Raw genomic sequence first — 27,319 nt, 5'->3', positions numbered from 1 at the left:
TATGCATAAAATGCTCTCTAGAAAGTAGCATAAAAATCAGAAACTACAGTATTGTGACATAAGGAAAGTATTGTGAATATAGGAAAACACTGTTCCCTTGGCCTGCGTTGCCAGACAATAAGAGATCTCCTTCAATCGATACGTCTGGGGAAATCTAAATCCAATACTGTATACACGCTGGGCAAGACCTGGGCTGTTGGTTGTCTAGGAAGTGACAACCGGAAACGGTTGAATTTGGTGGAAGTACCGCCCAAGGAAATGACGTTGATGATTTACAAATCTGTTAACATTCTCCGTGAATGAAACGAGTGCTGTGATTGGTCAAAAAATATTGTTTCCGGGGGAAACGCGTACGACGGAAATCCTACCCACTCAGGACTTCCTAGACCCTAGACACTCGCTGCTTTATGTCGTGACCAGGCTCTTCTCTTCGCAGATGAGTGAGGCTAGGACCGAGGCTATACTGTATATGGTCTAGAAAAGTGGTGACCATGCACACTAACAAACCAACCAAAATATCACCATCCCGATATGAAGGGCTCCCTTAAAGTCTTTGCATTGGTCCTGCAATACAGCTATTTATTTATTTTTCCAGACTAATTTCCACATTATTTCCCCGACGTGTACTGTACTAACAAAGTACTGTGATGGGCCTCTGCCAGGGCTTGAGTGTTTGGGAGTGTGCTAGTTTGTGAGAAAGGGGGCAAACAGGGGCAGATGGCCAGTGCCTCCTAGTATAAAGGTTCTTTCTCTTCCTCCTGGGCCAACTGGAGCATGGCTACAGAAGGTCCCTTTGATTTATGATGTATATTTGCATTCCCTTAGTTAATTTGGCACTTGACATTTGATGTCTAATTTTGTTGTTGGAAACAGCATTTTTAGCCGCATGCGCTAGCGTCGGCTCTATAAACAGCACTAGTCTTAGTCCGACACCCGAGTGAAAAGTGTCGACACCTGAGTCAAAATGTAATGGACACCTTAGTCAACGAATTAGAGACGAAAATGTTAGGGCGGGACGAATGGAGAAGAGATCCAATCAGAATTACTCCTTTTGAGGGACTAGTTGGGAAGGGAACCAATCAGAACGATCCTCATTGTTAGTTAGGTCTATCCACCCGGAAGCAGACCATATTAGGGGCCAGCATGGACGAACACAAATCATAACAAGGCAACGCACGGAGTTACACGACACAGGAGGAGGGTTAGCCTAAATGCTAGCGTGCTTCATTAGACCTAGTTTGGCTATTAAGTTATTATTATTTGGCCATGTTCACAATGACTTCAATCTTAGCTATTGTTGGGAAGACCCGTGTGGTGTCACAAAATGTTGCCACCACTTATATAAAAAACATTAGAGCCTTAATCTGCGACGCTGAAATGTTGCCAGGTTTGGCGAGAGAAACAAGCAATCCAAAAAACAAGTAATCAGGTCTATGAAAAGATTGGGGTCAAAAAAGCCTGCCCCATGCGGCTTTATTATGACTTAGGTCATTCTTGTTTTGTTATGCTTAAATAAACTCATTGTTTAAACCTTTGCATGTTTCTCTTTGTTTGTTATTGTCAGGCCATAACAGTACAGTAAAATGCTCAAATGAAATAGCAGAGGACTCGTTGTAACCACTGGTTTGTAGCATAGCTGGGTAGAGAAGAGGACTTATGTAATCTCAAGGTGCTCCTAGATCAAGAATGTAAAGACTGTAGGTGAGGCTGCAGCACATGCAGATAATTATGTTGACCTGTAGAGGTTGCAATGTTACAGTGGGAATTCCCGTGTTTATGCTTTTGGGGGTGGTAGAGAATTTATCTGGCCATACCCGTGGTGTTTCAGATGCAAAATAAACATGTGCTTCACTCAGGGTTCGTTGAAGGTGACATTAGGGTGCGCTCTGCTTCGCCTGTTGAGGGTGTTACACTAATCCTGGGAAATGATGTAGCCAGAGGATGAGTTTGGGCTGATCAAACAGCACAACAGTTCTTTCAGTTGTTCCAGTACAGCGTGGTTATGCCCATTTTAAAAATTAAAATACTTGCTTCTGCACAGGAGAGGGTGAAACAACCCTTGACAATTGAGCTGAGGGGAGTATGTTCAGTCAGGGTCGCTGTGCTCATCCTGTGCGTGTTAGGTCAGGGGAGACATGCCCAGGGCAAGTAAAAAACATATTCAGGCAAGTGAAGTTGGCTTTCTGGTTGGCCAAAAGGCTATTTTTCTTCTTTTTAAGGACTGGCAAGCAACTTTATTTTGTTCACTATTCCCACAATCTAAGATACATGTTCATAAACATGATCGAACGTCCTCGTGGCTCTGTTCAGAGCACTCTTTATATCTCTTGCTCTCCATCTCTGACACACAAATGCATGCACCAGTTGACTAACGTGAGCAAGCGAGCGAGATAAAGTGTTTAAAAGGCATAACGTTTATTTCAAAACAGACAACCCTAACCTGCCGTGATCAACGGCAAACTGAGCAGTGATGTATTTCGCCCCTCAAATAGTTTTAGATGAGTGAATGTTCGTGGCCGTGTCCCAACCAGGCAGTGTGTCTCTTGTCTTGAAATGTGTGACTATAGTGACTCACAGTTCCATCTAGCAGTGAAGTGTCTTATGTGGGTTTGCCCAATCATGGCTTTTCAATAACCCGGTTTAAAAGGTTAAGACTTAAGACAGGGGCCATTTTCGAATTGCAGCCTCCTGAAGGTGTATCTTTAGGGCAGTTTTTAAAGTGAGTAGGGTTTTACACTCCTTTACTCCTTTTGTTAGGGCTTTACTCCTTGATGGCCCCACGGCCTCTGTCAGGGCTTGTGGGAGTAGGTGTGTCCTTTCTTTCAGTGTGCTGGTTTCTGGTTGGAGAAAGGTAGCAATCGGTGGATTGGTGGGGAGCAGCTGGCAGCTGGCCAGTGCCTCCAGTGATTATAAAGATCTGCCTTGTGTAGTGGTTATTTCTCTTCATCCTGGGCCACAATGGAGCTCTTTAATTGTTGCTGTATATTTACGTTTCCTTTGTTAATTTTGCAATATGTGCATGATTGTTGCATATTTTGTTACCCATCTCATATTTTTTGGTTAAACCCTCATTTCCCTTTGTTTGTTATGGTCCTAGAACCAACCCATACAGTAGATCAGGTAAGTATTAACGTGGCCCATAGAGGGCCATCTGTAGCGTGAGGCAGCTTAATGTACAAGTACACCCCCTGGATATGATGTTAGTATGTCGCAGGGACTTACCCCCAATCCAACTCTTGATGCAGAGTGCCAAGCAGGAAAGCATTGGGTCCCATTTTAGTCTTTGGTATGACCTGGCCGGGATTTTTTGCGTATTTTATGTTTTTTATGTATTTTAAGTTAACATAATTGTGGTTATATTGCCCATGTAATCTTTTGATCCAATACTGAAATTATTTACATTGTCAACAAACTAAAACATCTAGTGAGCTACAATACTATAGAGCTGGCAGCAGTGTGGATATACCTATAATTTAACTTTTGAAAGAAAGGTTTTGTATTGAAAATGGACGAGCATATCCCTACTATGGTGTAAGCAAATGTGAACACACACACACACACACACACACACACAAGGTGGGGTGGTGTAAGGATATCTTTTATGACCCCACTACATGTGCTGAAAGATAAACTCTACCAGAGTTAATCATTCTTAGATGGCAGAAGTCTCAATACAGTCAAAGTTGGCACACGTACACTCACCTATTACCTTCTTGGCATTAAACCACTGGGTATCATTATACATCCAAAGGAAAAGTCCCATTCATTTGATCAAATAGTTCAGTAAAGCTAGGTTTTGGCCACATAAAATAACCCAGTAATTCTTAACTGTGTTAAAGGGAAAACTATCAGTGAGATGACAAGTCAAGAAAAATGGGAATAATTAAACTTTGAGACAACCAATTAAAAGTCATGAAAACACGTGAAAGGGAGTGGATCATACTTTTTTTTTTAATTATAGGAATAAAATTGATTTATATGATTGCCATGTTGAGAGCCAGCTAGCCAGGTCAATGAACATTATTTAATGATTTTTTTTGAATGTTTGGTTTCTGAGCACACGGTTGATAGGAACACTTTTAATAGGCACAAATTATTAAATTAATAAATGTTTCCACCTATTACACTTTTTCCTATCTATTGTGTGCTCCAGATGTCTTCTAGTAATCATTTCTTTGTCTCTACAGACTCATGAGTGAAACTAGAAAAATGTGCTACTCGGAGCACAGGTCTCCGCCAGGGCAGGTTGCTTATTGTGGGCCAGCAATCTTTCACGGCAAAACGGGCCACTCCTGCAAACGGGTCAGGATGGAATAAAAAAAAATGGACAGATCCATCTTGATCACATGACTATAGAGATAATGTGTACCAATTGGAGTGACAAAATCTGTAGGAGTAATCAAGAAAAAAAAATTGTGAGGAAGAAATGCCACCCTATATTTTTGAAATCGGCCTCCTGGTGGTGCTATAACAGACCAATGTGAAAGATTTTTTCATATTACTCCAACAGATTTTGTCCAAAACTCACGCACATCGATACACATGCTCTCTATGGTCATGTGATTAAGACACATCTCTCCGATTTTTCATATTCCATCCTGATTGGCTAGATTCGCTTCCGAGGTTTGCAGGAGTGGCCCGTTTTCAACAAAATGCCTCAAATCATGAATGCAGTGTCCGATTACCGTGAAACTTTGCATGCACATTCCGACTAGGCCAAGGAAGAAATGCCACCCTACGTTTTTCAAATTGGCCTCATGGTGGCACTATAACAGGCAGATTTCTGTGAGCACCTAATCTCCAGCACCATTGGATCGATTGGCATGAAACTTCTACAGATCAGTGTTGCATGAACTCACTCCCATTAGGCCATGGAAAAACCTCCACCCCATTTTTCTAATTGGGCTCATGTTGGCGCAATAACAGGCCGGTTCACGTTTTGGCATATAATTCTTGAACTGTTCGACGTACAATAAAAAAAAATCTTTGATTAGATCATGACGCAACTCCCCAAATAGGACAACCATTTCTGACTGACACTTGCAAAAAATGCAAACGCATGCAACGATGCTTCTTTTTTGTGCGTGTAAGGTATTCAATCTTGTAGATGACTCTTGCTGGTCATGTTTTATGTCAATAATTGAAAGACAACTAAACACCAGTGCCTCACACAGACAAGATGAATGACTACAAGAAGACATCTAGAGCACATGGTTGATAGGAAAAATCAAACCAATTTGAATCGCATATTGAGGGGCATCTAAAGAGCACACCTCCAAAAACGCTAGAGGCGACCACAAACATGAACAGTTGCACCGTCTGTCTTACAAACTCTACTTTCCCCGCAGCTTCCTTGTGTCCTGGCGACTGCACTCCACAGCCCTGGGTAGGCAACCCGGCCTGGCAGGGATCTGCGATCAGAGGAGCACACTTTTCTCGTTTTGTTTTGAGTAGTAGGTGGGGACAGGGTTGAGGGCAGACTGCAGGGGGAAGTAGGAAGAGGCTAGCCTAGTAGCCTCTAAACAATTCCTTTCACATCTAAAGCCTGTGTTTTAGCAGGTTCTCAAGGAACCTGTGGACTGAAATGTTTGAATGAAAACGTTTTTGATGTCTGTTTGAGTTTAAAGACAGAGTTGTGTAATTATAATAATAAAATAACAATCTTTTCATAGAGCACCTTCAGACATGAATGCAGTTCAAAGTGCTTGCATTACATTCAGATTAAAACAAAAGGTCAAATAAAAGCATATGAAAGTTAAATATAAAATAACACTTTGCTTGCAATGAATGATGATAATGGTAGCTCTGAGCCCTGTGATGGTTTAACCACTTGAACTCCAGCATCCATACAATGGGGGGAACAATAAGCACAAATAACAGATCTACAAGCTCACAACTTGTGAGCTTGTAGATTGGCTGTAGATTGTAGACAGGGCAAATAGATTTTGTGTTGAGGAAAAAAAACACTTGTCAACGTGTGTGTTTATTCGGGAATAGACATTTTTTGAATGTGTTGAATGTTGTCTAATGTCCATTTTTTGAATGTGTTGAATGTTGTCTAATGTCTATTTATTCATTCATGTATTCTTTCCAGTGAATGTCATCTTGGTGTCTGAGACCAACACACAGTCACACACACACACTTTCCTATGTGCATTTTGAGCAAACACGCAGCGGCGCGGTACTGGTGATGGGCCCGGCTATACCATACACTGTATTGGACAGACAAAACAAATTTACCGCGAGCGCCACTTCCATTGTGAGTTGCGAGAAAAAAGTTAAAAACACCCCCCCCACCTTGCAAGGCTACACAGCCAACCAGAGAGCTCTACCCTCCTCTCTGCCCCCTTCTCCAGCACTCCGCTGCTATCAATGTCCTATGCCTCACTAAAACTGACGGCCGTCTACACACAGTCTACACACTGCACACTGCACACACTACAACAGATTTTCGGTCACAGATGCTTATCAACAATTATTAATGCCAATGTAGGGCTGGTGTGTGGCGCCTCAAGATGAAGTATGACTCAGCTTTTTATATTTTTTGTTTACAGAAAACATCCAACATAAAGTGGGAGAAAAGAGGATGCTTTGTCAATAAACAGGTATTTCTCTCAGCCACAAAGTGAGAACAAGAAAAGTGCGCTCCTCTGAGGACATATTTCCAGCTAGGCCTACCCAGGGATGTGTCAGTCATGGGGTGCAGCAATCAGGACATGATGAAGCTGCCGGGGTAAAGTTGTGCGACATATCAAACTGTTTGCATTGGTGGCACCCACTATGGGAAGAAGTGAAAGCAGTTGTGGAGGTGCACTCAGTATGGTTCCCTCGACATGTGATTCTGAGTAAAGAATAGCAGATCTACAAGCTCATAATCAGACAATCTTGTAGATCTGCTATTCGTCACACAACAACATACAGTACAGGGCTTAAACAAGCACTTCACCCATTTTTAACCTTGTCTTCATATAATTGGTCCTCACTAATGCTTATTATATGCTCACTAATGCTGTTTACTACCTCTGTGTCTTAGAGGAGGGCTGTGGACAGAAACCTGCCTACCAGTGGCATTATCGGTAGGTTTGGTCAGTTCAAACAAGATATCAAACTTTTTTACTGATGCAAGAACAATGGCTTTTATTTCAGTATGCTAACTTTCTATTAGCTTGTAATCCCCACCGATGATGACATTGGTAGGCACGGCAGTTTTCTCAACTGTCGGTAGCGCACGAATGAGACACAGTGAGTAGACAGAAATGATTCCATCTTATAATCTGGAACAATTAGTTAGTGCTCATTATGTGAAGAGCTCCTTTACGTGGTTAAGAAGACATGCGCTCTGGGAAGGTTCTATATAAAGTATTTATTATGATTCTAACTATTATTAGCCTATATATTCAATTGTGTACCTGCACTGCACCTACTAGAGTTTACCGTCTTGCTCTGTAGCATGTTCGTTTTGAATTCAGTTTCTCATAACCTTGGGGTTTGAGGCCAACTCTTAGACGGTTTGAGTATTTTCAGAAGGAGACAACAATTACGACAGGATACTAAATCTCTAATCACTATTTGGGGGTAAAAAACAAATGTGGGGGAGGATTTTCTTTTTTGTTCACTTTGAAGCTTTGACCTTGACTTGAAAGCTGCCTCCTTGCTTGTCAAGCCATGCAGCTGCTTGTCCAGTGTGGGAGAAAAACTCCCACCTACGCATGCTGCTGCCATACATCAGACACAAAGCCACCATCCTGGATGTATTGCCATTATCTCATGTCCTGACCGGACTAGAGAAGGATTCCTTTTATGTTCAATTCATCCAGGAGGTGCTGAGAGATTGAATGCTCAATTTATTAAATACATGAGATTCACACATCTGACCAGTACAACAGCAATCTTCTGCTGTTAGCCAGTTGCCAAGTATAGCAATTCTCTACTGCTGGCCACATTGCAAATCCTCTGAATCATTCACTGCCTTGCTCAAGGGAATTATTACAACCATTGGTGTAATAAAGTGGTATGCACTTTCCAGCCCAGCGTTTTCCAGCCTGCCCAGTGAATTAACAACCTTCCAGTCACAAGCCTGATTCTCCACATTTTAGACACTTATGGCTGTTTAATAACAAAGAATAAATATAATCATGCTCAAACATATGCCTTTATTCAATACACGTAACGCGTGCGCATACACACACACAAATATTTTAGTGCTTCGCCTTCTACAGATCAGTGTTGCATGAAACCCTTATCGTTCCAAACAACATGAAGTAGGTCAAAGCCAAATTAAGCCAAAATGATAGAAGTGTTCCCGGATGCTGGCCAGAGGTGAATGACTTTTAAACAAAAGCCCAAGGCTGCAGAGCTTTTCCCATCCTCAAGTCTTACTGCCTCCCTAACGCCAGGCGGAAACAGACATGATAGACATGGCTTCTTTTACGCGTTGGAAAGGAAAGAACTACCTCCTACAGTATATAGGGGAGTGTGGCTATGGAGGTGAAATCTGGTACATGCCAAAGAATGCTAAGGGGTTATTTTGGCACTGCCATTGAACAAATGAAAATCCGGCCATCCATTCTCAAGTTAATTTTCTACAAGACAGTACACACAGGACTGATTTTTATAATACCCTGTCTGCCACGCATTGCTGCCGACAGAATGTGGCATTTTGCAAGAAGCACTGATGTTCTCAGATCTGACATGTGAAATGTCAATCCAATTTAATTTGTCTTTCAACGCCAATTACAGGCCAGAATCTGTACAGGTCTGCACAGGTCCATTTTAACACTCAGCGACTTCAATTAACTCAGGATTTTACTGTGTGGGAGAACCGAGGTGGACAGACAGAGTAAGCATGGACCTTTGCCTGTCCAATCAAAGCTGTAGAGAGGCCGTTTCATGTGGTGCCATGTTACACTGCAGTGGAGGAAGAGCATACCTATGTTCCCTCAGCCCTATGAACACCCCCATGAAATTTGACTTGTGGCATACAGTACACAGTAAAATCCTCAGTGTTCATTTAACTCTGAGTGTGTACAAAATGTAACCAAATGGACCATTTGGTTACATTTGTCCACCCCTACGGGTCCTACTGGTCCATTTACTGGTCACTTGGTTAAATTTGTACTCTACAAGTAAATGGATAAATGAATACTGAGGATTTTACAGTGTAGTGTGGTTTGTATGCATATTAAGGATATTCCATTGCTTATGTTAACAGACTAAAGAGGGCAAACTGCTAACCACACATTGCTTCTCAGCGACGGTAAAATTCATTACCCCAGGTACCCCAAGGTTGTTTTTTTTATTGTACACCACTGAGTCACTGGCATTAATAGTTGGGGGTTCAGTGCTTTGCTGCCCTAATAAGAGTATGCTACTCATGCACCTTCTTTTTTTTAACAATAGTGAAAATACATTTTGGTAACGCACCAAAACCACCATTAAAATAGAAAGACTGTGGACTTCTAATAGGCTGCTACAAGTTTCACATCGTACTTGCACCACTAGTCTCATTTTGACGCAGAATAGTATCTAGAGGATGTTTTTACTGACACTGTATTGGAATGAGACCAGAAAAAAGACTTGATTTAAGCCAAGATTTTGTCTTAACTTCATTTTTATGACGTGAATACCATGCACTGCGGAGTAGGGATAGACATTTAAGAGTTAACCATGTACACGAACCATGCATCTATTTAGGACTAATTAACCAAAAAAAATAAAATGACTCATATAGGCCAATTTAATATGTATTAAATTATTGTAAATAATTGTAACACATACAAAACTCTAGCAGTGTTACACGCTCATTCGTTCTGTTTTTCAAAGTGACAGTCAGGAGTTCCCAGACTGGCTTCAAATAATTAATTTGCCATTCGTTCTGGGACACGCTGTGTCTCCACAGCAACCCAGAATGCAGTGCCCATCGTGTTTCACGACCAACCTGCTTTGTTCAGCCGTGATAATGATATTGATATTGACGTTAACTTTATTCTGTGGTATTTATCCAATATCCAACGGCACAAAATGTATAATATTATCCAAATTAACCCTAGTGTCCCTATTCTCGAAATGGACATTTGGCAAAGAAATATAAGATCTACAAGCTCACAACTGCTATTTTAGGTGAAGAGACTTGGTGTAGACTAGAGGGGGGAAAGGAGGGGCTTGAATAGAACCCTGGGGGACTTGAGTCAACAAATTAAGGGGTCAAGATCATCAGTTATGCATACTGTGCCCGTCCAAAAGGACAATATCGCTGCAGAAGAAAGTCTCAGAAAAAGTAAACTATTTGGCAAAAACAAACACAGCTACAGTAGACTGTGTTGTTTACCATTGTTGGGGGAGGGTCATGCTGCCATCCTTTTAAACCTGTAGCACTTTGAGAAAGAATGTAAAGTGCATTATAAATAAAATGCATTTATATTATTATTCATTATTTTTCAATCAGGGTCAAGAAAAATCTATTCATGTCAGGGTCACAGCTTTTTGTTTCAGAGCACTTAAAAAAAACTCATCATAAATATTGACAGTCAAAAGTAATCAAAAGTATAATTCTCACATCATTTGTTTTGTTTTATCCATCTTTCAGTTCAGTTTTGTAAGGTCAGCTGGAGTGCACACACATTTTGGATGTTGCATTAGTGGGATCAAATCCAGAGAGGAAATACAGTTTTCCATACTTTGTACCCCTCCAAACCTTCCCACACTCAGCAAAGGAAAAATATATAGTAGTACTTAAAAGGGATATTTCACTTTCAAAAACATTTTGGGTAATTTTATCGTCTACTCAGGCTTTTGTGAGCCCCCCAGACAGTTTTTACGTTGCTTGATTCAGTATTTAGATATTTGATATTCATTTTATCAGACATTTTTAACATGTTAGATTCATCAAGAACACTCGTCCTTGGTTCTGGTGACTCACCCTGCCCTCCTAATACGTGAGGCGGCCGTGTTTTTTCGATTGCTTTTTTCATTTATTTAACTTAATTAATTTCTTTTCATTTTCCAAAAAGAAATGAAACATAAATGAAAACCTTTTAAAAAACACATAGATGAAACAGTCACGAGAACCAAGGATGGGTGTTTCTGATGAATCTAACATGGTTAAAATGGAGTTTGAAGTTACAATGTGTTTGTATAGGAAGGGGGCGTGTCTGATATATCAAATATCAAATATCTAAATACTGAATCAAGCAACTTAAAAACTGTCTGGGGTGCTCCCAAAAGCCTGAGTAGACGATAAAATTACCCATTTTTGGGGGGGAAATTAAATATCCCTTTAAGAGTACTGTGCAAATGATCAGGTCATAGAATGATTAAAATCTCCCCCAGGCCAAGTGGAAATATCATTTCTACATACGCATTTGTGGCGCCCCACAAATATGTTAGGAAGTGAAAACACTTTAGAAGGTGCACTGTATAGAGGACCCTACACATGATTCCCAAATTGGAATCATGTGTAGGGTCCTCTAAGTGCAGTGGTTGATTGGATGTTGCGTTCATGGCATTTTCCATTAAAAATGAGGCCCCTCTAAAATTGTGGAAGATCGACTATGGGCCTCTGTGAGTACAAACAGGGAAGGTGTGTTGTTAAACACACCCTCTCCGAGAGACATCAAGCAGGTGGCTGTCTTTGATGCATTCATTGATAAGAGAGAGCACGAACGAAGTTGAAGGAAGTCGGGGGGGGGGTGGGTGGATGGGGCCGTGGGGGGGGGCTAAAGTATCAATTATATTTTCTCTCATTATGACTGAGATGGGTAAAGTAACATCCCATAAATCAGAGTGGTTTGTATATCAACACATAATGATCATATACTCCATGTATTGTCAAATGTAAACGGTGTAACTTTTAGCCTATTTTATTTATAGATAATAATATAAGACTATTTAAGCCGTCATTTCTCTCTATCAGCCACTATATTATTGTGCTAGTGTGTTTCCCTGCAGAAAGACACATCCCTCTGGCTGTATTTTGGTTTTGTTCCACTGTTTATGTTGACATTCCTCCCTGTGCAGGGACGCCTCTATCTGTGGGGGGGGGGGGGGGGGGGGGTCAAACTCGTTATATGCTTGTTAGTGCTCTCTCTAATCAATTAAAGCATCAAAGACAGACATCACTTTGATATCAGTCTGTATAATGCTGCCCCTTGGGAGTGTCACCAGGACACATGCCATCAACTTTCAGTTACTGATGACACTCAACTTTATTGCTGTGTCTCCTGGTGGCACAAGCCCTACTGACACCCTCCATAAGTGATGCTTGTAGGTCTCCTTCAGCTTGACCAGGACAAAACAGAGGTACTCGTCATTGAAGCAGAGGCACAGAGAGAGAAACTGATATGTACATTGAAGTCACTGACACTCAGTCCCAGAAGTCATCTTAGACTAATTACATTTTACTAGACCATACCCGTCGGCGCAGCGCATCCGTGGGGGGATATGCGCACATGATCTGGCAACCCGGGAGGCAGTTCGTCCCATAGCTGGGCAGGCCCGTAACCATGGCGACAGTGTTTGACAGAAAAACGCTAATAAGAAGCTGAGATTTGATGAAATTGAAAAACGGGCTTCACAGTTGCGTTCAGATGGTAATGGTCAATGGCTGTGTGCAAAATCAGAGCAATTGGTCCAGCCAGTGAGGAGAACCGGGTGTCTTCACTCACGTACTCACCACCACTACAGAGGTTACTAGAATTATAGTAGGATTATAGTAGGATGTCCACATCAAGAATGTGACCAAATCTGTCTTTTATCAGCCAAACAGAGAGACTAGTGTACACATTTATCCCTGGACTATTGTAATGCTGTCCTCTCTGATCAACCAAAAAATGCCATAGATCAACTACTTAACAGTATACAAAATTCAGCAGATCATATGTTGACCAGGTCCAGAACAGGAGAGCACACATCAGACCTAACAAATCACTGCACTTAGAATTAATTGTGAAATGATTTTATTGGTCTATAAATCACTAGATGTTCTCGCTCCCGATTAAATGGCTGACATGGTATTAAGACATGTCATGATGTACCCAATAGATCTCTCACATCCTCTGGTCCAGTCTAAGACCCAGGCTAGGACTATGGTCTATCTATGGTCTACTATGGACTATGGACCTAGCCTGTGGAATGGCTTGCTGGAGGGTGCCAGAGTAAAAGCTTTAATAGTACAGCTGTTAAGCTCAATATATGGAAGGTATTGTGCATTTTATGATAGAAGCATGAAACTTTCAGGATATCATCTACATACCCCAAGGTTTGATTTCAGACGTGGAAGCACTTTCAGATTGACCTCTGGTGACCTTGAGCGGTCATTGACCTCAGAATTGCATTTTTCCCACTTTTTGCCCCATTATTCTCCATTATAATAATATATATGCTTATTAAAATGACTGTCTTGGTCTAATGAATGAAAAATGAAACCTAATAATCACTCTACAGAAATGGTGATTATTACTATTATGATAGTTCTGTTATGACATTGTTATGACATTAAAAACATCTAGGAGAGAGAGAGCAGCAGTGAAATAAAGAAAAACGACGTTGGTAAGAAAGTGCTAATGCATTCAAAGTGCAATATAGGTGCAATGCGTTTCAAAGGTGCTATTCATCTCATGATGTTGGTTTTGGTTGTGGGGGCAGTATGGTGAGCGTTCAGGGTTCTGATGGTTTGGGGGAAGAAACTGTTGGACCGCGTGCTGGTGCTTGTCCCGACTCCTGATGCTCTTTAACCTCCTATCAGATGGCAGGAGCTCAAGGATATGGTTTGAGATAATATGGTACAATTTCTGTCAGAAGCCTGTCTACCAGTGACATCAATGGGGAATCCAAGCTAATATAAACTGCAGGCTTTATATTCCTGGAAAGTTTGCATGCTATAATAGAAGCCATTGTTCTGGCATTAATACAAAATAAAATGAAAACATTTAAATCTTGTTTGAAACCTGCCTACTGATGATGTCACTGGTAGGCAACTGTCCACAGCCCTCCTCTCAGACTTATGCTTCAGTGAGGTTATTGCTGCTCAAGTGGTCAGACATGAGATCAGACGTTAGGGATTAAGGGTCTTGCTTATGTACACCCTGACACATTGTCAGGGCTGGGAATCGAACCTGGGACCTTCTGTTTCCCAGGTGGCCTCTCTACTCATACAGCTTTGGCCCCCCTTGTGAATGGGTTGTAGTGGACCTCACCTCCTTCACACTTACATAGTCTTAAAGAATGGTGTCTGCAGTTAATTTCGCTGCATGCCTTCAATGCTCTGCAGCTGCAGCTGGAGCACCTGGGAGTAAACAACGTCTCTTTCCTCTGTAGGTGGCTCGCTCTGATCTGCAGCCTTCCACAACATGACCTGCAGATGAACTACTGTATATATATATACAGTGTGCAGAATCATATTTGTCTGTCAATATAATGCGAAGAAGAACTCTGCACCGGTATCTTTATGGTCACTGTGCGTAGCATGAAGTTCTCCAAGCACTGTATTGACACTAGTCATGGTCCTTTCTACGAGTACTTTAAGCACGTACCTTGCCCTTCTCACAGGGTAGGAGACAGTATCACATCCTAACAGGTTCTTGGAGGAGGACAACCACAAGCATCCGATAAGCACAGTGTATTTTGTCCAGGATTTACCATTGAGAATGAAGGCGATGCCACCGCAAGCAATGCTTTTATCCCAGAAATGTTCATCAATGTTCCACTGCAACCAAGGAATGTCATCAGAGTGCCAGTGGGCACCATGCTGGGATGGATGATGGTATATGGACTGCATTTAAATAGCACCTTACTAGTCTTCCTGACTCTTCAAAGCACTTTACAATGTACTTCACATTCACCCATACATTCACACACCGATGGTAGAGGAAACACACAATACCCCGACCTGCTCATTGGGAGCAGGTAGGTGAGAAGGTGGAGAATAAATACATGGACATGCATCCAGATACATTGTTTTTTTTTTTGGCAAGAGATTCATTTCTGAACATTCAAAAATAGATTTAGTCTCTAAGAGCACCTTTCTAAATTGGTTACAAGCTAAAACATGGCCTAATTATTACATACTTTATGCAAATTGTGCAAATTAGGAAAGGTTGCATGACTTCACCATGATAATAGATGCATTTCTGGACATCACAAACATGGACTTTGACTCTTAAGTCACCTTTCTAAGTTAACTGGACGCAAAATGTTAGTCATTTCCATGCAATTTGCTCATTAATCGATTCATTTGCTGATTCTGCTTATTACAGAAATTGCCCAAAATGCAACTTTTAGGAATCAAGCTTAAACTAAATCTGCTAAGCCTATAGATGACATTTTAATCATAAAGGTTTACAGGAAACAACATTTCTGGGTTTAAGATGGGCCTTATGGGTGTTTCAAACATGGTTTGACAGCCCAAAATGTGTACAGCCTCTGACAAGTTTCAAAGGTCAATTCAGAAATGCTTCCACGTCTGAAAACAAACTTCATGATATATAGAAACACTGTAGGAAGTTTCATGCTTCTTTCATGAAATTCACAATACCTTCCATATATGGGCTTATCTGCCCACTACGCTCACCATGTACTGCCCCCAAAACCAAAGTCAACATGAGATGAATAGAACCTTTGAGTAGCATTGTACCTATATTGCACTTTGAATGCATTAGCACTTTCTTACCAATGTTGTTTTTCTTTATTTCACTGCTGCTCTCTCTATCTCTCTCCTAGATGTTTTTAATGTCATAATAACAATGTCATAACAGAACTATCATAATAGTAATAATCACCATTTCTGTAGAGTGACTATTAGGTTTCATTTTTCATTTATTAGAACAAAACTGTAATTTTAACAGGCATATATATTATTATAATGGAGAATAATGGGGCAAAAATGCTATTCTGAGGTCAATGACCGCTCAAGGTCACCAGAGGTCAATCTGAAAGTGCTTCCACGTCTGAAATCAAACCTTGGGGTATGTAGATGATATCCTGAAAGTTTCATGCTTCTATCATAAAATGCACAATTGGTTTGCTTAACCGCCCTACTATAACACCCCTTTAGTCTGGCTTTAGTGTATTTATTTCGACTTGCACTTTTACTGTCATTTTCTTAAACACTTTATTATTTTAACAATTTTTTTTGTTTTACTTATTGTTATTTCCACTTTTTATGTTCAGCACTTGGAGCTGCATTTGATGTATGACTTGTAAACAAAGTGATTGATTGACTGAACATATTACCCCACATATTGACAGACCTTGTCAGTAACGTTGCTAGGGAACAGCTTGGTCCAAGTTTATTTCCAGAGCATTTGATATTCACAAACAAACACTGCAACAGGAGGAAATAAACAATAATAAACTTGGACCCATTTAGAATGTTTTGAAACAAGTTTGAAAAGGTCACTATCTAGGTTATATGCTACATGCAAGGTATATTAATAATAATCATCTTTTATAGAGCACCTTTCCAACATAAATGTAGTTCAACGCGCTTTTCATTCAAGTTAAAAACACAGGTTAAACAAGCAAGCAGGTTATACGTAGGATAGGCAGTTGCAATAATGAACGCACGGCTGGAAATGTGCCTTTTGACCCGTAGGATACTATCGTAAATAACATTTATTTATAGTAGGCTGCTGTGCTGCACATTTGACCCGACGCACTTTAGCCTCATAAAGTTTGTTTATACTGAACAGAACGCATAGTAGTCTATTCTAAACGGAGTAAGACTCCTAGTTTGTTTTTAAATGAAAGGATTCTTACCTTATGTCAGTCTCTCACAGATAATTAACGCACGCCAGCTGGGGGGAAAGTTGTTGCATGGCAGCTTGGCGGCAGCAGAGGCATCGTGAACCCGGCTGTTTATGTCTTCAGATAGACGTTTTGACAAGTGCTGCTGGCTCAACAATTCAACTGGCGATACTGTAGATTAGATTAGAAGAACACACACACTTCAGTTTGTAGCACCAGCGGCAAGTTTGTAGCTAACTAGCTGTTGTAGTCACATTGCGCCACTGACTAAGTCCCATGGGTTCCGTTTCATCTGCCCCGGAGGCGTCTGTGTCTGTGTGTCTACGTGCAGTAAAACTCTGTCCGCTGTCAACTAGCGACGTCAGAATATAAACCACACCCGCGCCGTCCGAGCCTCATTTGTTGCATGCAGTAAATAGCAGATAGACGCGTGGTGAGCTTGCATATGTGCTACTTACTGAGCAAAAGCAAATTAAACCAACCAACTCGTCATAGCCGTACTAAAAAAGCAACATCATGATTCATGACCGTGACTAAAGTAAACAAACAAACAAATTCAAGGACTATACAGTTGGCCATATCAAACTCAAAGCTATTATTATGCTTCTTTGTGATTGTGGCTGGATACTCATGGCATCGTAGAGGGAATCAATCAACAAACAACCTGTTGTCCACAGAGAGTGTGCCAGACATCGGTGCATCACTGTACAGCTTGACGGTGCAGCGTCACATGAATACCAAAACACTCGCCCCAAAACACAGTCGCCCCGGGGCAAATCCGGCGGTATTCACCTGGTATTCCTAAACGTAACCTCAGTAAACTATGCCTAAACCTAACCTTATTCCTAAACTTGATTGATTGATTGATTGATTGATGTACTTTATTTAGTAAGACATGAGAACAACAGTACATGGAAGTACAAATTCACAATACAAGGTCTACTAAACTGGAAGACTCATAAAAGCACTGAGCTTGTTTCAAATGAGTTCCCCACGCACACAAATCATGATGACATATAAGAGACAGACAGATATACACAACTACTATAGAATGTCATACAATCAGTTTACAGGTTACTGGTATGAAGAGTGAGAAATATGTACAAAAGAAAAAGGAGAGGGGGGGGGGCAATTGCAGCCTCCTGAAGGTGTATCTTTAGGGCAGTTTTGAAAGAGAGTAGGGTTTTACACTCCTTTACTCCTTTTGGTAGGGCTAACCTCAGTAAAACTATGCCTAACCCTAAACATATTTCTAACCTTACCCTCAGTAAATACAAGAATACAAGAACCGCTGGTCCGCGTAAAAAATGGGGGTGAGCGTGTTTTGGGGCGAATCTAGGTTACCTATGCACCTGCACATCGGGGAGTTTGACCTGTTCCGGGTCAGGTGAGAGGAAATGTAAGCAAAAGTTGTATAGTCTATGTGGAGAAAAATATTTCCAGTGTAAAAAGCTTGCACACTGGTCCATATTTTCCTTAAATGTAGGGTAGGACTAAGTGAAATTTTGTTAAAATAAGTGTTAAATAGCTCCATATTCTGAGGGGGGGGTCTTCAACCTTTTTCAGACCAAGGAACCCTTAGCTGAGAGAGAGATGAAGCAGGGACCCCCAGGGCCCCACTACATATTGGATTAATGTTAAATGTGTGTTTTCAGACATTTAACTTCTTAAACCCTCAATACTTTGTAAACTTGACCTTTGGTCGGTACTTGATCTGCTCTTTTTTCCCTGTACACAAAACCTCTTTGCCGAAAATAGTTGATCTTTGTGAGCTTGTAGATCTGCTATTTTTGGCTAATGTTCCCCCCAGAATTGAGATGTGAGGGCTCAAGTGGTTAATGTAAAAAATTAAGTCCCTATCACACAAAGATATAGGCGGCCCCGGCGCCCCCTGCAGTATCTCTGAGGACCCCCTAGGAGTCCCAGACCCCCTGTTGAAGAGCCCTGATATAGACTGTTTGTCCAGTAGCCCTGTCTCCCCAGCTCTTTATTAAACAGAAAATGCATTTCCAGGTCAGGATACCTATTTTATCCAATCAGAAGAGAGAACTATAGAATAGGTAATGAACATATTAAACAAGTGAAACTGGAAGTGATTACACAAAGAAATGAGCATATAACATTGGAGCAAAATTGCTTGCTCAGGGTGGGACAATGTCGGGTCTCTGCTCTACATGAAGTGTCTATGAGACAACTTGTTGTGATTTGACACTTTGATCAAATTTAATTGAATTGAACTGGAACACTATACAATTTAAGCTGATAAATGGGTACTCTTTCCTGATTGGCTGATGATTGGAAACCCACCTGTGTATTTTCTGTTTATTAAAGAGCTGGAGAGATGGAGAGGAACCCTGTTACTGATCAAACACTCTATCAATGAATACCATCAGAATATAGTGCTTTAATCTTTTAACAAAAAGCTTTTAGTTTTAACCAAAAAAATATCACTTACCCTACCTTTAAGTAAATATCTATCTTTCTCAATTCAATTCAAATGGGCTTTATTGGCATGGGAAACATATTTACAATGCCAAAGCAAGTTGATATCCAAAATAAGAAATGGATGTACAATAAAATGTAAGTGACGGGTTGACATAACCGTTTACATCGGATCGACATCAGTATTAGGATGTAAGGTGGGGTATCTTCCTGGACCTATGGGGAGTGTGCATGAAAAGTTCGACATTGATTAGTCCAGCGGTGTCTGATATTAGCTGTATACAAACACAAACACAAACACACACGCACACAGACACAGACACAGAGGCGAAAACATAGTCTTCGCCTCCCGGCCTGGCTGTACTTCCCCCAGCAGATATGGGAGTTTTTGTGTTAGTAATTAGTAACATAATTTCTAACTCTTTAAGGGTGTTTGTAATCTGGGAAGTATGTGTCTCTAATGTCTTTGTACGGTGGTTAGAAAGTGCTGCTCGGTTTCCACCTCGTCTTGTGAGCAGTGGGTGCACACAGTCTGTTTTCTCCTTGGAGCCAGGTCTGCCTCCAGCCTTTCTCGATGGAGGCTGTGCTCACTGAGTCTGTTCATAGTCAAGGATTTCCTTAGCATTGGATCAGTTACAGTGCTGTCTGGTGGCTCTGCTTGTATTTGTCTCTCTAGAGATAGGTAACGGCTTTGTTACAGAATACAGAGCATGTCTGGGTCACTTTATTTTAGGTGATTATAAAATGTAAATGTTCTCTTTTGAATTTTGAGAATTAGTGTGCAAAGTCTGCTCTGCATGCATTATTTGGTGTTTTCAGTTGGATGTGGAGAATGTATTTGCAGTAGGCCTACTCTACACGCAGTGCAGAGTCTCAATTTTATTTAGTGTTTGACCCCTTTTGCTAACTCTTGGTTGGATAGTGGACCCCAGACCTTGCAACCATAAAGGGAAATGGATGTTCAATATTTTGAGCCAGGCTTGATGTCATACAAAAATCTTCTTGCTTTGCCTCTCAGGTCGTCCACAGCTTGGTTGCAGTTAGCTGTGGCGCTGATGTTTAGGCTGATGTAGGTATAGTCTTTTGTATGTTCTAGGGCAATCGTATCGAGAAAGAATTTGTATTTGTGATGCTGGAGGCTGGGTCTTTCATATCATAACCTTTTTCTTGATTAGATTCACTGTCAAGGCCCAGGTCTGGGTGAATTTGTGCAGAAGATGCTTTCTCGCTCTCTAGCTCTATCTACAGCTAATGCAATGTACTGCAGTATAGCGATTGTTACTGACTCAGTTTTAGAATGAAAATCATTCCCAACCAAAAACTCTAACATATATATCCAATGCTCACACATACGCATGCACACACACATACTTACTTCTTACTTTACAATGGTAAATGGTGCATTTTTATATAGCGCTTTTTATCCAAAGCGCTTTACATTGATTGTGCCATTCACGCACACATTCATACACCGATGGCGGAAGGAAACCATGCAAGGCACCAACCTGCTCATCGGGAGCAATTAGGGGTTCAGCGTCTTGCTCGAGGACACTTCGACACTAACTCTGGGGGAGCGCCCCAGCCCGGGATCGAACTGGGAATCTTGTGGTTTCCAGTTCACATACTAGAACAATTTGTCTGCATCCTCACTGGGATGAACGATGAACAGTGGCAAAGTAATGCTTCCACATCAGCATGTTAATTTTGTTTTGCTTAAAATTGACCACTTTGCTGATTGCAGGCTGTATGCAGTTTCCTTGCTGTTTCGATAACGAGCTGAGGCCTGCCAGCTGTGACGTCCGTGATGGTAGTATAAGTAACTCTCTCTTGAAAAGCATGTCAGGAAAATATGAACGCTTTCTGCATTCTACAATTACAGAGGCAATATGCAAGGTAATGTAGCGGTTATTAGTTCTATGAAAATAGAATATTTCCAATAGATTAAATGCTGGTCTCATAGAAATTTGGAGGATTGTGTGTGTGTGTGTGTGTGTGTGTGTACATGCATGCGTATGCATTTGGTGTGTGTGTGTGTGTGTGTGTGTGTGTGTGTGTGTGTGTGTGTGTGTGTGTGTGTGTGTGTGTGTGTGTGTGTGTGTGTGTTATAGAGCTTAACAATGAGGTGCTCTTAGTAAAAATCTGATTCATTTTCTGCATAGAGGATTTTATTATCAACTATAATGTTAGAAAAGTGCGCTCCTCTGAGTGAAGATCACCACCAGCCCCACAAACTTCAGAAGTCAATCATAGCCAATCGGAATGGAATGTGAAAAATCTGACAATTATGACAATGATAATTATCTCGATCACATGACTCCAGAAATAATGTGCACTGATTTGTGAGTTTTGGACCAAATCTGTGTAGCAGTAGCTAAAAAACGCAAAAAGGCGGAAAATCCTGTCAAGCGAAAATGGGCGTGGCGTATATGGGGATTATAGTCTTGATCCAAGGATTCCAAGGGGTAAACGTTATAGGCCGAAACATGAAGGTGGGTTATTAACGGGATAGTTCACCCAAATAATTCATTTTTTTCTATCGATTACTCACCCCATGGAGACTTGAATTCATGATTTTTTTTGTTAACGTCGCATTCTTAAGCCAATAATTTGATGACCGGCAGTGGTTCGGTATGGAGACACTTTGATGTGATGTGCGAGGGTAAAGGAGTAAAAGGAATATGAATAAATAAAATGAGTGTGCCCTCAGTGCGGAAACAGCTGGCCTAGAGAAAGGAGAAGTCCTATATGCCCAGGATCAGCTTTATATCCATCAGTAAGAGGAACACAGAAGGTTATGACCCTATCAACAAATTCCCAAGGGGTGCCCTCAAGTTCACCCACTGAAAAAAACTCGTCACTTGTTGTTTATACACAGTAAAATTCTTAGTGTTCATGTACTGAGAGTGCAAAAATGTAATCATGAAGATTTTTAAAGGCTTTTCTGCCTTTATTGATGGTACAGGAGGTAGATAGGAAACAGGGAGAGAGAGATGGGGAGTGACGTGCAGCAAAGGTCGTCGGAATCGGGACTCGAACCGCGACGCCCTGTCAAGCTGCATTATGTGGTGTGTGCCCAGACCGCTAGGCCAGTGGGCACCCCACACTCACGACGATTTTGCTGTAATTTCATTCACACCCGTTATGGAAACACACTTGTCTTTATCACAAATTTTGAATGTTAAGATGTTATAATATAATCTGTGTAGTATTGTACAATATGGTATCATTGAACATTTTCACTGTGTCACTTTTGTATGAGCCACCTTTGTAGGCTACTTTATATGCCTTTGACTCTAAACCAATGGCTCTCAAAGTGGGGTCCAGGGACCCTCAGGGTTCGTTGAGGGGTTTCCAAATGGACCCTTACAGGTCTGTAACTGAGAGTTATGTTTAGTTTTTTTAATTATTATTATAAAAAGTGTCCTAGATGCATAATGCTTCCAACAATAGGAGTATTGGTATCACCAATCGGACCACGTAATCGATCAACTACAGCAGCCAAACCGTTCTCAGGCCAACTGTCTGGAGAGGCTTGTGTGTATGTATGCACGCACAATGTGTAATGAACCACATATAGTATTGTAAATAACAGAGTTGTACACTTGTGTGTTGTAGAAGAATGGACCAGGAGAAAACGGAATCAAAACTGGCTGACCTTCAGGGTGACGAGGTCTCACTGTGGTCACTGGTTCAGGGTGACCTCAGGGATCACACGGGGGACCGGGCACACATCACATGCTGGCAGCTTTGTAGAAGTGAGAGTAGGAAGTTGTCCTTTATTGTGGCAACCTGGCACGTGTAGTGGTGGTGGTGGTTGTTGATAGCAGTGGTGGGGCTTTGCATTACTGCACCGCAATGGGTGTCATGCAACAGTCATTTGATTTGATTTTGAATAATACAGGAGTTGAGAACGTCAAAATGATTCTGCTGCTTTGGGCAGAGGAAGGGTTTTGGGTGGGTACAACGAGTGATTAAGCATCTGTCATTACAGTTAAAATCTTGGTATTGAAATGCGGATTGCAAGGCAAGCACTTTTAAGAGTGACCCACTAATAGTCTACTACTATTACTATTACTATTACTAATAATAATAATAGGATTTGTTAATTGCTGAAGAAGTATTTAATGCTCTGGTATTTTTCACAAAGCTGAATTCCCTTCAAATTATTTATTTAAGTTTTAAGTCTGATTTATGCTTGCGTCTGAGTTTCGGTGTGCAACTCTGCCGTTCAACGAACTATGAATACACATAGCCAGTGGAAAGAGGCAGAGGCTGAGGGAGGGCGTCTCGCTGCCTGTAGAGAGAGACAGACACTCTGGAGGGAAGGAGAAGAGTCCTGCAAACACATTCACATTGGTAACTTTCTCAGAGACGCAGGACGCAGTGCTTTCAGCATCTCTGCTGAAGTGCATTTAATGACAGTGATCAAAGCTACCGAAGCAACAAATTAAATAATGGTTTGATCGTTATTTACAAAATCATGCAGTATGCTGTGCATGGGTGTGGGAAAATGCGCGTCAAACAGTTCCATTCATGAAATATACGGTGTCCAATATACAACATGTGGAGACTTGCATCTGATCCTTGCCTTCTCGCTCGGAGGCGGGACTAAGGCGCGAGTGGAGGACGCACATGTGGAAGTTGGAGTGTTGGAATTTGGCTACACATACACTCATAAAAACATACAACCTCAGGGTCGTAACATTAGGAGGATCAACAAACATCGACTTCACTGATTGGCTAACGAAACCCATTAGGCTTTGTGGATTGGCCAAGCTTTTTGTGACGTTTGTCCTGTATCATATAGTAAGTGTTTGTGTATGGACTGCACACCTACTTTATAAACGTATCCTTGCTGGTCGGTGTATGAAGTGTTGCGCATCACAGCATGTCTCACAGGAGGTCCATGCACAGACAATGCCGCTTCCCTGGCGGTGGGGAGCGAGGTGTACGCCTTTGGAGATCTCTGTTTCGGGGAGATCTCCAGGGACCAGATACAGGTGCATGTTTTCAACACAGTCTCTTTGCGCTGGAGGAAGTTGCCTCTTGTGACAACTAAACGAGGAGAGCGCCCCCCTGAGGTTCCCCCTGCTTCGGCCACACAGCTGTGCTAATAGAAGCTATCGTCTAAATCTGGGGAGGGGCTAATAAGAGAATGAATGAGTACTACGACGTGCTTTATGCGTTTGAAGTGGACGCCCACAGCTGGTTCAGGCCCGAGGTATCAGGGTCTCTTCCATCTGAGAGGATATATCACTCAGCCTGTGTCTTGGAGAAGGTCATGTATGTCTTTGGAGGATTTAGGTGGTCCGATACACACTTGTTCGATGAGCATAGTCTCTCCAAAGACATCTTCAAGTTGGATACCACCACAATGGTCTGGTCTTCAATTAAACTCAGAGGCACTCCGCCACCTCCGTCAATACATAACTCTGCCACCATCATCGGGACAAAGATGTTTGTATTTGGCGGTTTTGGCGGTTTAGTGATTCCCTCTCTAGCTCTATCTGGGGTCCTCTCTATCCGTCTTTTGCACGCACACACGCACATATAGTACACCTAGTCCCTAACCTAGTCCCTCACGGCCTCAGTGTTTTTGACATTGAGACCAACTGCTGGACGAGGATTCCTTCTGCACACCTCTGTCCAAGATGTGTGTATGCTCCCTCAGCCTTTGCCCACAATGGAGAGCTGTACTTGCTTAAAACCAATGTTGTGTGGAAATATTTCCAGAGATCTCCTCCTGGAAGAACGTTGAGCCAAAGGGGAAGACGTATCATCCTCTTTGGACTATCCGATACACAACACAGTGAACACACACATATCCTGTACATGTTAGACTTAAGCCCTAGTCTGAAGACTTATGCAAGCTAGCAGTTATTCAGTCCAGCCTGGAGCAGACAGGACTCCCACATGATATCAGGTGGGAACTGGCAAACATGACAACCGACAGCAACTGAAAAGAGTTCCTGGAAATGGAACAGCGGAATGGGAAAGATGAGGAGATTGTCAGCCTTAAATGATTCCTTCATTCATGACTCCTTCATTCAGATGGGAAAGAAAGATCAGCTCCCCCTATGGAACTGGATACGTCACTTTTCCTTCGTTTGACCAAACAGTCTCAAATCCGGGGCGTGTGTCTCATAAAAGTCTGAGCGGCCTGAACTCGGGTCAGAGGGGGAGACAGAGGTTAACGACATTTGTTGTTTGAATATAACGTTTTTAAATGATATAATTATAAATTGTGCAATTTAGAGAAATATTATCACAGTATCTAGGAGCTAAATGGGTTATTTTTTATATTTGTGCACTGGAAGAGACAATTGACATATTCACATGTGGGATGATGTAGGTACCGTGTTGGCACTTTGGTGGTGGGAGTGTGGGAGTGCTATTTTACAGAATATGCCTTTCTAATTCTATTTTTAGATGGGGTTTTGATATGTATTCTTAAAGATTTGTTTCAAAAATATTGTTGGATATATCTTGGAACGAACCTAAAAGGTTTTTCCCTCATAATTCTAAAAGATTGTTTGTCCAGGGAAGAGTACATCTACTGGTTGGAGATGCAGCCTACTGTGGAGAAAATGAAAATGACAAGAAATGAGAAAATGAGACGGTAAGTAATGGGGGGGGGGGGGGGGGACAAATGGTTAGGGACTAGGTGTACGTGTGCGTGCAAAAGACGGATAGAGAGGACCCCAGATAGAGCTAGAGAGGGAATCACTGATGTGTGTCAGTCATTGGGACATTTTCGCTGCTGGTTTCCTGCAAGAGGCTATCTGCGGAGCACACCGTGCCGTGCATTCTCAGTACACGTCATGTGGGAGTAGCACTCCTCTTCCGAAAAGCAATTAAAACCTTCCAGCAAGAAAAAAGCAGATATTTGGCCTTCTTTTTTTGTTCTTTTTTAGATCCAACAATGCAGACCCACAGCACACATCCATCCTTCAATTTAATCTATTGCAATTTTCTCCCTTTCATCAGTGCAGGACATTGCTCAGGTTTTCATGGCTTTCTGCCTGACCTGCAAATTGTGGAGACAGGCAGTGAACACTGCATATACAGTACATATTCCTTGTTGAGGTGATCTTTTACCGTGAGCTCATCAGTTAAGTAATAGTGGCTGGAAGTCATTAATGGTAGATGGGCTACATGGAGTGGCAAGAAGCCTGACAACCACGACCCACGGATCATTGGACGACCTGCTCTACCTCATGAGCCAGTCGCCCTCATCACACCAAAAATCACAATTAAAACAGAATATCAGGACATGCGTCTCGGAAGTGTTGAGCAGCGATTTTTGCCCTAACCCTAACCTTTAAGCTGGAAATAGACGATCTACAAACTCACAACGCTTTGAGCTACAATTGTACAACTCTGCGTGCAATTACTGTATTATTAACAAATCGACCATAACTCCAACTAAACACAGACCCCTAAACATATCCTCTAAATCAGTGGTTCTCAAACTTTTTAATTTCAAGGACCCCAATAACTCTCAGAGTTACAGACCTTGTAACGGTCAGTCTGAATACTGTCCTAATTGTAAGCCTAAAACCATGGGACAATCAATACAAATGAAGGTGCGAATCAGTGAAAAACATTAAGAAATCAGGGACTGATTGAAAAGTCTTGGAAAAGTTACAGCAATGAAAGAGTAGTGTGGCATGTGACCAGTTGTACGTCATCTCTACTGTCTTCCTTTCTTTCTCTATCTGACATTCATTGTACCTCTTTCCGTCTTTCTGCCTGTCTGGGGCATGTGTTGATGCTTCCCATTGCTTCGGGGTTGTGCACGAGTATGAAAAGGCACGGGGGCCAATGGGGGAAAAGGACATCATTCTGAAGACAGAGAAGAAACGACTGAATACTTCGAAAAATCACTAGGACAAACATAAAGTAAAAATTGTATAGCCTAATCCATTGCAATAGGTGTGCGTGACCCTCCCTCTTCAATGTCAATAAGATCCCTCATATAATTCGGTCATTCAAATTTCTCTGTAATCCGCAAAGTCTGATTGTTACAGTAATTCTGTGACTTGAAATTTCAGGTTTTCTCTGTGCCATGACATGACAGCTACAAACATTCACAGTCAATTGTACATACATAAAGCTGAAAAGTAATGGCTTGTAG

At 41.6% G+C, this 27,319-nt stretch overlaps 1 protein-coding gene across 1 annotated transcript in view; it reads right to left on the bottom strand.

Moving 5' to 3' along the window:
- esr2a (estrogen receptor 2a) overlaps positions 1–17,027 on the bottom strand; it is a 31,582-nt gene extending 14,555 nt beyond the window's left edge. The window contains exon 1 of the mRNA XM_084082306.1: positions 16,753–17,027. The gene's annotated coding sequence lies outside the window, so the exon portion shown is untranslated. The remainder of the gene's footprint in view (positions 1–16,752) is intronic.
- Positions 17,028–27,319: the final 10,292 nt, after the last annotated feature.

This window comes from Gymnoscopelus microlampas (assembly GCF_963454915.1).
Source record: "Gymnoscopelus microlampas genome assembly, chromosome: 16".
Classification (NCBI taxonomy): domain Eukaryota; kingdom Metazoa; phylum Chordata; class Actinopteri; order Myctophiformes; family Myctophidae; genus Gymnoscopelus; species Gymnoscopelus microlampas.
This window is presented reverse-complemented; position numbering and strand designations above follow the sequence as displayed.